The sequence below is a fragment of the Triticum dicoccoides genome, chromosome 6B (genome assembly GCF_002162155.2).
Source record: "Triticum dicoccoides isolate Atlit2015 ecotype Zavitan chromosome 6B, WEW_v2.0, whole genome shotgun sequence".
In the NCBI taxonomy this organism is placed as follows: domain Eukaryota; kingdom Viridiplantae; phylum Streptophyta; class Magnoliopsida; order Poales; family Poaceae; genus Triticum; species Triticum dicoccoides.
This window is the reverse complement of record NC_041391.1, coordinates 399,581,157-399,593,707: the sequence shown is the minus strand read 5'-3', so window position 1 is coordinate 399,593,707 and position 12,551 is coordinate 399,581,157.

Here is a 12,551-nt window from a genome sequence, read left to right as displayed (position 1 = left end):
ACCTGTGATGGTGGTGTGGGGGAATTGCGGTGATCAACTAGAGAGCTACGTTGACTATCTTCATTTAGTCTTGCTGTTTCTTGAGAATCATGTGGGGAGGATGGCACTGCACTCTTTAAACGAGTAGGGCGTCTCACAGTAACCCACTCGGGTGACTGTCTCATCATAAGTGATTGACGAGGGATACAAAAGAGCATTAGTTTGATGTACGAACATGGTTAATAGACATATGTAGTATGTATCAAAAATAGGAAGTCATGTCATTATCAAAGGTATAATGTGTAAAGTAAGTAGATGCAATTTAACCAAATTGGAAGCAATACAAGCTAGACACCATATGCAACCTGTAACCACATTTGGCAGCACGAAGTTAAAGCAAGCACCTGGGATGGTTGTGTGTGGCAATTGAGATCATCAACTGCAGAGCTACGTTTAGTGTCTCCAACTGCTCACACTGCACCCATCAGAGCGTTGAAACGCCTAGTGCTTTTCTTCGAACTACACTGGAGCGACTTCTGTCTTTTCTTTTCTGCATTCATCAACACTGCGTCAGAATCTGAAATACCCATGCATAAAAAACAATAGTGTGAGCATGGGTGAAGTGTGTGCACAATTAGTACAGTGTAAAGGTAGCAGATAGCAGGTCGGTGAGAAATAAATGACGGGAGACATATGATAGCCCTACAACATGCATGGCACACTAAATTACTACAGGATTGTATGAAAATAACATGGCACACTAAATTACTACAGGATTGTATGAGAATAAAAGTCGACTGAAAGCAAATAGGTCAGTCCATTTTTTCTGCACCGTCCGATGTACAAAGAACGAGCAGATCGCCTTCATCTACCTCCAGCCAGTCAGTGTTGACGATCTTCCTCGAAATGCCAGCAACCACCGGCCCAGTATTCCTCCCCTGCCTGCGCCCTCCCCTCGACCTCACCGCACTGCCGTGCTTGGCACCGCTCCCCAGCCATCCATTCAAGCCCCGCCGACCTCCTGCGCCCCACACCCCTATGATAGACACCGATGTGTCGCTTCCCCGGGGAACAGGCGGACTAGGTGCTCCGCGCGCCTAAGCGGGTGCTGCTTCTTTTAATTGCGGTTCGACTGACCCTGAATTGAAATCCAGGCGGGCTACTGACCTCTAGCAAAGGTGAAATAGTAAAAGGGAGGAAACCATGTGCATTTAGTATCAAGAAGAAGATGCAGTAAGAAGCGCTCAACTAGTTTCTTTCGTGGGATGAATACGGTGTGAGAGGAGACGTAAGATTTGCACGAATAAGGGAAGAGGAGTACCTCTTTCTGCTGGCAGTGCTGTGTCCTCCTTTTGTTTTTCCAACGATCTTCTTGTGGTTCGCCGGAAACCAGAAGTTGTGGAGGACGGTGCAGCCTTGGACGAACCCATGGCCAAGTTTTTGAGTGTGGTGCGGTGGCCATTTGTCGGCTACGGGGAAGCAGATCCGAGGCGGCGAACGACGGCGTAGCGGGAACAGCTCCGGTGCGGTGGATGGTTGCGATAGTGGAGCGGCAGCAGTGAGGCGCAGGACGGCGTGATCGGAGTGGGTCTGGTACGGCGCATGTCGGCGTCGGCATCGTGGAGGCAGCTCTGCCTCAGCTTCAGTTGCTAAGTCCTTGAGGGCATTGTGGTTGCAGTTGCGTTGGACGACGACGTCGGGGTACCTGCTCCGGCGTGATGGAGGAGGGCGGCGGTGGATTGGCCCCTATGGGGTGGAGGGCGGAAGAGGCTGGGGTTTCGTGGCTAGTGGAGAGGGCGGTTTGGCGCCCACGGAGTATGGATGGGGAAACGGAGGGAAGCGGGGAACTAAGGGGGAACAATGTTTCAGTTTGAGACGTGCTTGTTTGAAATTTGGGGAAAGTTACAAACTTTGCCCTGATCTAAAATTTCGGACATATTGCGGGTTAGGGGTAGGACAGTAATGTCAGGTGTCCCAAATGTGGGCGGGATAGATTTCGGCCGAGCGCATGGGTGTTTAGGCGCCCATGGCGTATGAATGCTTCTTGGAGGCAGTTGAGACTGGCGTCTTGGTAAAGTTACAAACCTACCCCAGTTTAGACCTTTGGACATCGGGCCCATAGGCTACATGGTCCAGAGTCAGGACAGTAATTTCCTACCACCAAACATTAGTCTCGCGCGGTTTCGGGTGACCACAGGCCTATTTGGCGCTTCGTTCAACATTTGGGAGCAGAAGCATTAATGTTTTCGATTCTCTTGAATTGAACTTTTAGGATTTGTCAAACTTCACAAATCGTTACTCTTGAAAATCCTAAAGCTACGATTATTTTGGAATGGAGGGGGTACATTTGAATATACATTGTACACGAGTATATATTAAAAAATATGCAACTTACCTCAGTTCATGCATGGTTCCAGATATAATCTCCTTGGTTGCAAAAAAAAGTTAGATATGCATAAGAATATATATATATATAGCATGTTCAAACTCACAACACAGATTGATGCCCCCTTTTACATCTGATTTACAAATGCCATTATCTCGGGTTCAAATAGATGAATGCACTTCCTATGAATTCGAATCTTCGAAACCCCCTTTATGTTGAATTCGACATGTATTCTATTTCGTAGCTAGCAATTTGGAATGTATCCATGCAAGTGGCAAATGTATAAAGTGCTTCACAGTAACAACATGGAGTGCACTAATTAATGTTTATGTATGAATTGCAAAAGCATCCATTGCCTTTATTTCAAACCGCTCTCACTCTATGGATCGATAATATGAAATAAACACATGCACATGCTAGAATTCAATAGAGTATGGGTGTCTGATAGACCGATTTTCGTCCATACGCAATTTGCAAAATTCATGATCTCATCCAAAAATAATAATGCCATTTATATTTTAATTTAATGCATAGAACCGCCTTTTACACGTAGATGCACTATGCCTCGGCCCGTTCTCACAAACGCGTTATATATCTCTCTATCTAACGCATAAGTGCACACACTTTATATGCATCGGCATTTATCTTTCACACATGCTCACAATCTCTCTCAGGGTGTCGGGGTCTCTCACGCACATGCTCTCTCTGTTTCTCTCTCTCTCTTTCTGACTACTATGTACCACTCTTTTCACTAATCTCAGATGGAAAACACTATTTCTCTCACATGCATATATACACACGCACGGTCTCTACTAGCCCTCTATACGCACATATATGTGCCTACGTGTCTCTCGCACGCACATTATCTTTAGGCCTCTCTCGCACACATTGCCCCCCCAGACACACCTCTCTCTTAGTAGTTGGCAGATATGATTTCATCATATCATTCGGTAGGATATCCCTGGCTGTTAGGCTAGATGGTAATATGAGGCAAAGTTACCCTTGCAGTTGAAGAAAGAGCCTACTCCTGGTACTGTATTTTACTGATAGGGGTGTGTACAAACTACACATGAAGAACAGGCATTGTGCGTGTGTGTATACTATCGACGAACTAGCCCCCAAGCTTCTATAACATACTGGGGGCCTAGGGTTACAAATCATATATAGTCGGCATATCACCAGTGGGGATAGAGTCCTCCGCGACTCTGGTAGCTTTGTGTTGTACGCCGAGTCCTCCACATGGGTCTTCGTATAACGCATCTCGGTCCAACCTATATGTGGTGCAGGATGGAACCGACCCATGAGTCTTCATGTTGACCCACCACAACTAGAAATGATGTGCCCACCACACCACACACGCAATCGGCCACTAAGAAAATAAGCATATACAATAGTACAACGGTATCTAGCTCATGATACGTCTCCATATATTCTTGATGACACTAACGGACTTTGCATTTGATGCGTGCTCCGTATTTTGTTGGCGACACTTACGATCATTGTATTTGAAGCGAAAGCACGATATGGTCACTGGACTTCAGAATAAGCTCATCACGGTCACCACATACATTTTGTCGTGCTAACCAACATGTGGTTCGATGGTTTGGAGGATAATGGTTTCTCGAGCCCACCAAGGTTAAAGTCCCGGTGCTCGCATTTATCTTGTGTTAATTTCAGTATTTTCCGCGATGTGCGTTCAGTGGGAGGAGATGTTCCACTCGACTACGAGGCACCTATGGTGACTTCGTAAAATCTCAAGATCATATATGTTGGCCCACTCTCTCGAAGGTTCTCATAGGGGTAGGGTCCGCGTGTGTGCGCTTATAGCACTGAGTGCTTGTGCGTATATATGAGCCCTTGCGTCTGTACCGTGTTAAACAAATACATGTCATGATTATACGGTCACTGGCTCACCCATACAACTCCGTATTTTGTTGATGACACAATGAATTGACCAGTCAAACGTTCCACGCGGCGCAACTAGTGTTACACCATTGGGGTGCATAACCGTGGGGCCCACCTGTCAGCCCGTATATGAAAGAAATAAAATGGTAGTTTGAGTCTGTACTATGTTAATAAAATAGGAGTACATTTTAGGGTGATCATACGGTCACTGGCTCACCATACAGCTTTGTAATTTGTTGATAACGCGATCAATTGACCAGTCAAATAGTCCACATTAAGCAGCGCACATTACCATAGGGCCCACCCGTCAGCGTGTATATGAAGGACATAAATGGTAATAAATTAGTGCTTGGTGGGTATTCAAAGTCGCGAGACCTCTGGTTGGGGGGGGGCGTTGATTGGGCGGTGGGGTGGGGATCGCCGGAGAAAAAGCTCGGCGCGGAGGGGCCTAGAGGGATGGCCGGTGCTGCGGTGGACCGACGGTGGGGAGTGGTTTCAGGGAGGGCGGGGCGGCATAGAGGTGCAGGCCGGCCGTGGGAGGCGGTGGCCAGCGGTTCGGCCGGTGGTGGCTGGCGGCTCAGGGGGGTGGATTTGATGATAAATTGGAGGCCCTTGATTTCGTATCCAACGGATGGAAAATCTAATGACCAGAGATTAAAAAGTCAGTCAACTGACATGTAGCCTCACCCCGCACGTACACATGCACGCACGCAAGACACGCACCCATGTAGGCATGCAACACTGACACGTACACATAACGTACACACGCACGCATGCTGGCGTGCAACACTGACACGTACACATGCACTCATGAACACTCGCACGTATGCACCCATGCATGCAATACTGAAATGTACCCTTGCACGCACGCAACACTCGCACGCCTGCATGCACACAACACACGACGCAAGACACATGCTCAATCTATACGTGCATGCACCCTGTGTTAGGAACATGGATTGTTACGAGTATTAATCAATCTTATCTGTGATAAGCAGAACATTGATGTTTGTACTGGTCTTTATGAATCACATCGTATCGAACGAGCTATCAACATAGTAGGCTTATGTACATGAAAAAGATGACGTCACACTCAATAAACAATCATCAGTTTATGAAATGCCCGCTTCTGACCGCCCTGGCCCACCAAAGGTTCCTATGCTATGCGCTGTCTGCGTTGGGTCACTGACATGCAGGCCATGTACCCAAAGAGCCCACACGTCAGTGGAAGAATGGCACGGTGTCCTAGGTCAGAGTCGAGGGCGCCACTCGCTGCACGCCCGGCTGAACACGCCTCCTTCCTGCATTCAAACGCCTCCATGAAACCCGCCCGTGTGGAAGCCGAGAAACCCACTCTGGACACACGTCCGTTCATGACCGGGCTGGCATTAAACGCAATGCCGTCCGAGCTCCTCCCGTCCGCCGTCTATTTAATCTCCTATTTAAACGAGGCCAAACGCCGGCCAAGAATTGTACACCTCCGCCGCTCCCCTATCTCCTCCTTCAACATTTTGTCCACTCTTACAATGGCTTACGAAGAGTAGTTATTCCGCATCCAAGCCGGTTGGGTAGCCCGCCGGATACGAGCTATGCAGCTCGCTGATCCACCTCCCTCCCCTCGCCTGACGGAGCCAGTTGCTGCCCCAAGCCGGCGCGCGGTTCAGCAACTCGCCGCTCCAGGCCAGCTCGATGAGGAGCGGCGCACGAGCGTCGTTGCTGCCGTCCACGCCACTGCCTCGTACCGCGTCTCCCGATTCTATGGATGAGACTCCCATGCCGGCGACCGTGCCATGCAAGCAGCAACAGAAGCCGGGTGCGTGGAGAGCGACGAGTCGGTGGCCAGCGCCTCCGCGTCCGCCGCCATCATCAAGGAGAGGTAGAACACGGGAGGCCGCCGGCGCTTGGGTCCCATGAAGGCCACCGCGGAGGCAACGCCAGCGTACACAGCAGGTGTCTTGCTAGATCCTTTTGTTGCGAGGACCTTCGTCGACACTGCATTGGCTCCACAGAAGAGGGCAGTGTTAGGATGAACTCGAGCTGGTGCCGGCCATGGCGAAGTAGTGGCCGGTGATGAACTCGAACCGGTGCCGGCCACCATCATCTTCGGCATCAGCCAATGATATCAGTTGGGCAGTGGGAAAGCGAGCCGTCCTTTGCGCTGAAGCATATACCTCCGAGGCTCCCAGCAGTCCGGTGATCGTGCTGCCGGACATGAGGAACACAAATTGATTGGCGGACGACCATTTAGGCCAGGTATTATATACATGTGCTGTCCAGAACTAGCACCGCATAGTTCATTTGAATGTAATGAAATCCGTCATGTTTGTATGAAAATCCGGTATTTTATATGATTTCCGTCGTTGTTATATGAAATATCAGTTTGTCTACGTGTTTGCGTGAATTTTGCCTGGTTGGTTGAGTTGCTATCATAATGTGTGCGGCTACGGTTGGATGGCGTAATTTGCGGATCACCGGTCGGTCTGCGGGTGGCTTAGGCGGCGTTGTGGGACAAAAAAAAAACACAGCTCGTGCGAGCTCGTCTCCAACATGCGCGCTGGGGGATGCATGAGCACCCGAGCCATTCCTAATTCATAGGTGGCAAAGGCACCGGTGGACAAAAGGCTCGCCAATATTTTGGCTACCCTGAGCAAGATCCAAACAGCCCCTCCCAACAGATTCAAATCCCTCGTTCGCCGTGGAATTTTGCCATGCGTTGTTTTCATGGACTAGCAAGATGCCCGTGCATTGCATGGAACATCAAGATGCATTTTTTTACAAACTCCTGCATGCATGCAAGGGATAATTAATGTCCTCCTTTGCTAGTACCATGAGGCAAACACCATTAATATTGCATCGATTAGTGTTAGTGGCCTTGTATATCTGCAAATTGTAATTTTGATAGTGGCCCCTTGTATATAAAAGTGGAGGGAGAAAGATGAGAGATAAGGTGAGGAGGAGTGGGGCGTGGTGGTGACTGGTGGTCGGACTAGGCGGAGGCATGGGGATGGACGGCACATTATGTCTAGGTTTGTATCTCTCTCACACACACCCACGTAGGTGGGGGACATGCACGAAGAGAAGAGGTGCACGCACGGCGCACATACTCCCGTCTCTTTCCCAACCACACCCGCGCCGGTACACGGTGGAGCTCATTTCTGTATGAAAAGGCAGCCCACGTGTAATTTGACACGTGTACTAGTTGTCCACTTGGTGGAGGGAGGATCGTCTACCAAGGGTGAACAAACAAATTGCGACTTGACGTGTTATGTTAAAAAAGAGGCAAACCATGTGGGTCCTACCTTAGAGGCAAGGCTCTATACACTGGAGTACTTTTGATGTGTCCCGTCAACTCGCAGAACGAGGAGAAGCTTGCTTAGTACGCCGTCTCCCCCGCCCACGGGCGCGGTGGCTCGCAGGATGAGGTGAAGCTTGCTTACGAGTATTAGTAGTAGTATTGTACGCCTTACGATCGCTCCCTCGTCCACGCGCGCGGTGGCTCGCAACACGAGGAGAAAATTTTACTACTCCCTCCGTTTACTCCTCGTCCCTACTACGTACCTTGGTTAGATAGATTATCATATTGTTTGGAATATATATGTCTTTAGTACTCCCTCCATTTACTTATACAAGGCCACTATAAAAAAATACATTTTGCATCTATACAAGGCCACAAATAGTAATCGAGACAAAAGTTACTACTCCCTCGTTTCCAGTTTATGGCTCAATTTCAAAATCTCTCCAACCAAGGTAGACGGTGAGTGGTCGAATTAATTTCGTAGTTTGCACAAGTAATTGGTACGCTCGTTTTTCTCAAGAAGTTATGTTTACCGAGGCATTAATTAGAACGAATGCATGAATGACCACTAAATTTCCATGAACTTCTACATGCATTGGTGAGTTTCCTCTTGACACTTCTTGCATCGGGTGATCTAACGCACCTCGAAATCCAACATGTAATGGTACTACTACTAGTAGTAGAATTGAGACTGATCAAACGGAAAAACGAATGTTTTTTGGATGATCCCTATAAACCCTAGTGGGTACGTACTCCGTAAAAACAGATTTTTCCAAAACTAAGTCGCTCCCTTTCATGAATTATGTACTTCCTGTCGCTGACATGTGGGACATATAGCAACCGGGTCGACATGTCAAGCACCAAATAATAGTGCAGAATAGCAGGGGGGACGCACCCCACTCGTATTGGCCCAGTAATAGTAATGAGCAATGAGACGTCAAATCACAATGCCGCACCTTCCCAGATGGACGAAGCAACCATTATTTCACACTTCGGTTCGCCATCATCTCAAACCACGTAGTATTGCTTCTGCCTCAAGAGGGACACGCGCATCGCCTTGGTACATCATGACATGTGGGACCGCATGAGAGGCCATGCTCCCCCGCTGATCGCTCGGTAAAATCACCTCATTTTTACTATACTTCCTCCGTATCGGTTTACTACATGGCATGCACGTCGTTCTAGGTTGAGAATTTAACTGGCTATATATGTGATGAACAGTACTCTAGCCTTTTAAAAATTGTATACTTTTGTACAGTAGTAGAATCAATGGATTGCGCCATGGAGCAAAAATTGAAATTAAAAAAAAGGTGGTACATATAGAGAGCGCCCGTCACCAAATTATGCATATAATACTATTAAAAAAGCTAGTACATGCTTAATTGGGGTGCTAAATTCTATTAAAGAAATACTAGTAGTATGTACATACTAAAGAGTTAAAGTAACGAGAAGAAACATCACATAGTTCTGCTGGGGGCTCAGCACAACACACACCTCAAATTAAACTAAGCATGCCTGAAATTAAACTATGCAACTAATCCGGTAGACACTGCATTAGAACCACCATGAGCAACGATACTGACACCTTACTCACTCGCTGTGACGCCCCCGATTCAATCGTACACTAATCATGAACGCAAACGTGTACGATCAAGATCAGGGACTCACGGGAAGATATCACAACACAACTCTAAAACATAAATAAGTCATACAAGCATCATAATACAAGCCAGAGGCCTCGAGGGCTCGAATACAAGTGCTCGATCATAGACGAGTCAACGGAAGCAACAATATCTGAGTACAGACATAAGTTAAACAAGTTTGCCTTAAGAAGGCTAGCACAAACTGGGATACAGATCGAAAGAGGCGTAGGCCTCCTGCCTGGGATCCTCCTAAACTACTCCTGGTCATTGTCAGTGGGCTGCACGTAGTAGTAGGCACCTCCGGTGTAGTAGGAGTCGTCGTCGAGGGTGGCGTCTGGCTCCTGGACTCCAGCATCTGGTTGCGACAACCAGAAAGAAAGGAAAGGGGGGAAAAGGGGGGAGAAAGAAACCGTGAGTACTCAGCCAAAGTACTCGCAAGCAAGGAACTACACTACATATGCATGGGTATATGTGTAAGGAGGCCATATCAGTGGACTGAACTGCAGAATGCCAGAATAAGAGGGGGATAGCTAGTCCTATCGAAGACTACGCTTCTGGCAGCCTCCGTCTTGCAGCATGTAGAAGAGAGTAGATTGAAGTCCTCCAAGTAGCATCTCCAAGTAGCATCTCCAAGTAGCATCTCCAGTAGCATCGCATAGCATAATCCTACCCGGCGATCCTCCCCTCGTTGCCCTATGGAAAAGCGATCACTGGGTTGTCTGTGGAACTTGGAAGGGTGTGTTTTATTAAGTATCCGGTTCTAGTTGTCATAAGGTCAAGGTACAACTCCAAGTCGTCCTGTTACCAAAGATCACGGCTATTCAAATAGATTAACTTCCCTGCAGGGGTGCACCACATAACCCAACACGCTCGATCCCATTTGGCCGGACACACTTTCCTGGGTCATGCCCGGCTCGGAAGATCAACACGTCGCAGCCCCACCTAGGCACAATAGAGAGGTCAACACGCCGGTCTAAATCCTATGCGCGCAGGGGTCTGGGCCCATCGCCCATTGCACACCTGCACGTTGCGAGGGCGACCGGAAGCAGACCTAGCCTCTCTTATACAAGAGTAGGCGTTCCAGTCCAATCCGGCGCGCGCCGCTCCGTCGCTGACGTCAAGAAGGCTTCGGCTGATACCACGACGTCGAGTGCCCATAACTGTTCCCGCGCAGTTGGTTAGTGCGTATAGGCCAGTAGTCAGACTCAGATCAAATACCAAGATCTCGTTAAGCATGTTAAGTACCCGCGAACGCCGAACAGGGCCAGGCCTACCTGTCTCCTAGGTGGTCTCAACCTGCCCTGTCGCTCCGCCACAAAGTAACAATCGGGGGCCGTCGGGAACCCAGGCCCACCTCTACCGGGATGGAGCCACCTGTCCTTCTAGCCCCCATATCTGAATCACTTGCGGGTACTCAACGAGCTGACCCGACTTTAGTCACCATCTATATAGTATATGTATATGTATAGCATATACCCGTGATCACCTCCCGAGGGATCACGGCCCGATAGTATAGCAAGGCAGACTGACAAGAATGTAGGGCCAATGATGATAAACTAGCATCCTATACTAAGCAATTAGGATTGCGGGTAAGGTATCAATGACTGTAGCAACAATGACAGGCTATGCAACAGAATAGGAGTAACCGAACAGTAACATGCTACACTACTCTAATGCAAGCAGTATAGAGAAGAATAGGCGATATCTGGTGATCAAAGGGGGGGCTTGCCTGGTTGCTCTAGCAAGAAGGAGGGGTCATCTTCGGTGTAGTCGAACACATGGACATCGACACCGGTCTCAGAGTCTACCGCAAAGAAGTAATGGAGGGGGAACACAATAAATAACAAAGCAATCAAATGTAACACAAAGCAAGACGCGGCAATATGCGGTGCTAGGGTGACCTAACGTAGTGGTAGGTGATACCGGCGAAGGGGGGAAACATCTGAGAAAGTGTTCTCGGTGTTTCGCGTTTTTGGACAGATGAACCAGAGGTGAAATGTTCCAGGTTTGCTATGCTAGGGATGTGTGGCGGGCGAACGGACTGTGTATCCGGATTCGTCCCATCATTCTGAGCAACTTTTATGTACAAAGTATTTTCATCCGAGCTACGGTTTATTTTATATGAATTTTAAAAGATTCAAATTAATTTTAGCATTTATTTAATTAATTTAATACAAAATTGTCCAGAACAGTGCATGTTGTCATCATGACGTCAGCATGACGTCAGGGGGATGTCAGCTGTCAACAGCCAGTTGACTTGGTCAAACTGACGCGTGGGTCCCGGTTGTCATTGTCTAAGACTAACTAATCAGGTTTAGTTAGTCTAACTAATATGATTAGGTTTATTAACTACAATTAATTAGGTTAACTAATTTAATTAATTAATTTAAACAGAATTAATTAAGTTAACTATTTAGTTAATTAATTGATTATTTAGTATTTAATTATATTTATTATTATCTTTTTTTGAAATCGTTCTAGGGCGCTGGGGCCCCCTTGTCATTTGCCCTAGGGGCCAACCGGGGCGGGTGCGGCTTAACGGGCAGCGGGCGCGGGCGTAACGGGCGACGGGCGCCCGTAGCCTGCCCAGGGCAGGGGTTGCCGCAGCGGGGCACGAGGGCCACGGTGGGCGGAGGCGGACAGGGGAAGCGGCAGCGGGCGCGCACACGGTGACGAACGACGGCGGCCCGAGGCAGCAGCAACAACCACGCAGCAGCGGTAGGAGGAGGAGAAGGCCAAGGCGGAGCACGGTGAGGGGACGGAGGCCGTGGCAGGTGAGGGGCGTGCGCGTGTGCGCGCGCACGCGCGGCAGGCGGTGAGGGCGCGAGCGCCTCTGGGTTGGCCGGGTGCGGCTGTCCGCGGGCGACGTCAGGTGGCGGAGCCGAGCGCGGGGAGAGGGCGCGACCACGGTAGAGAGAGGAGGAAAGAGGAGCTCACAGAGGAGGAGTAGGGCACGGGCAGTGGGCTCGGGGAGGCTCGGGGTGGTCGACGGGGACGACGCCACGGAGCAGGAGGCAGGCCGGCGGGGTAGAACGACGAGGTGGAGGCGGCGGCATCCCGGCGAGGTGCGACGGCGGCGAGGTCGGGCGAAGTGCGGCGGCGGGCACCGAGGGCGACGGGATCGGGCAGCGTCGGTGTTCAGGCGGCGAGCGGCAGCCTCCGGGACGGGGAGGTGACGAGGCGATCCGGCGACGGCAAGGTGGAGGTGGGACGATGCAGCGACGAGGAGCGCCGGCGACATCAGCAGGGGCGGGGCGTCGAAGTGATGGGGTCGGGGCGCCGCTTTCCCCGATCTAGATCGGGGGGGGCGAGGGAGACGGAGGAGTGGGGAGAGTGGGGGGTT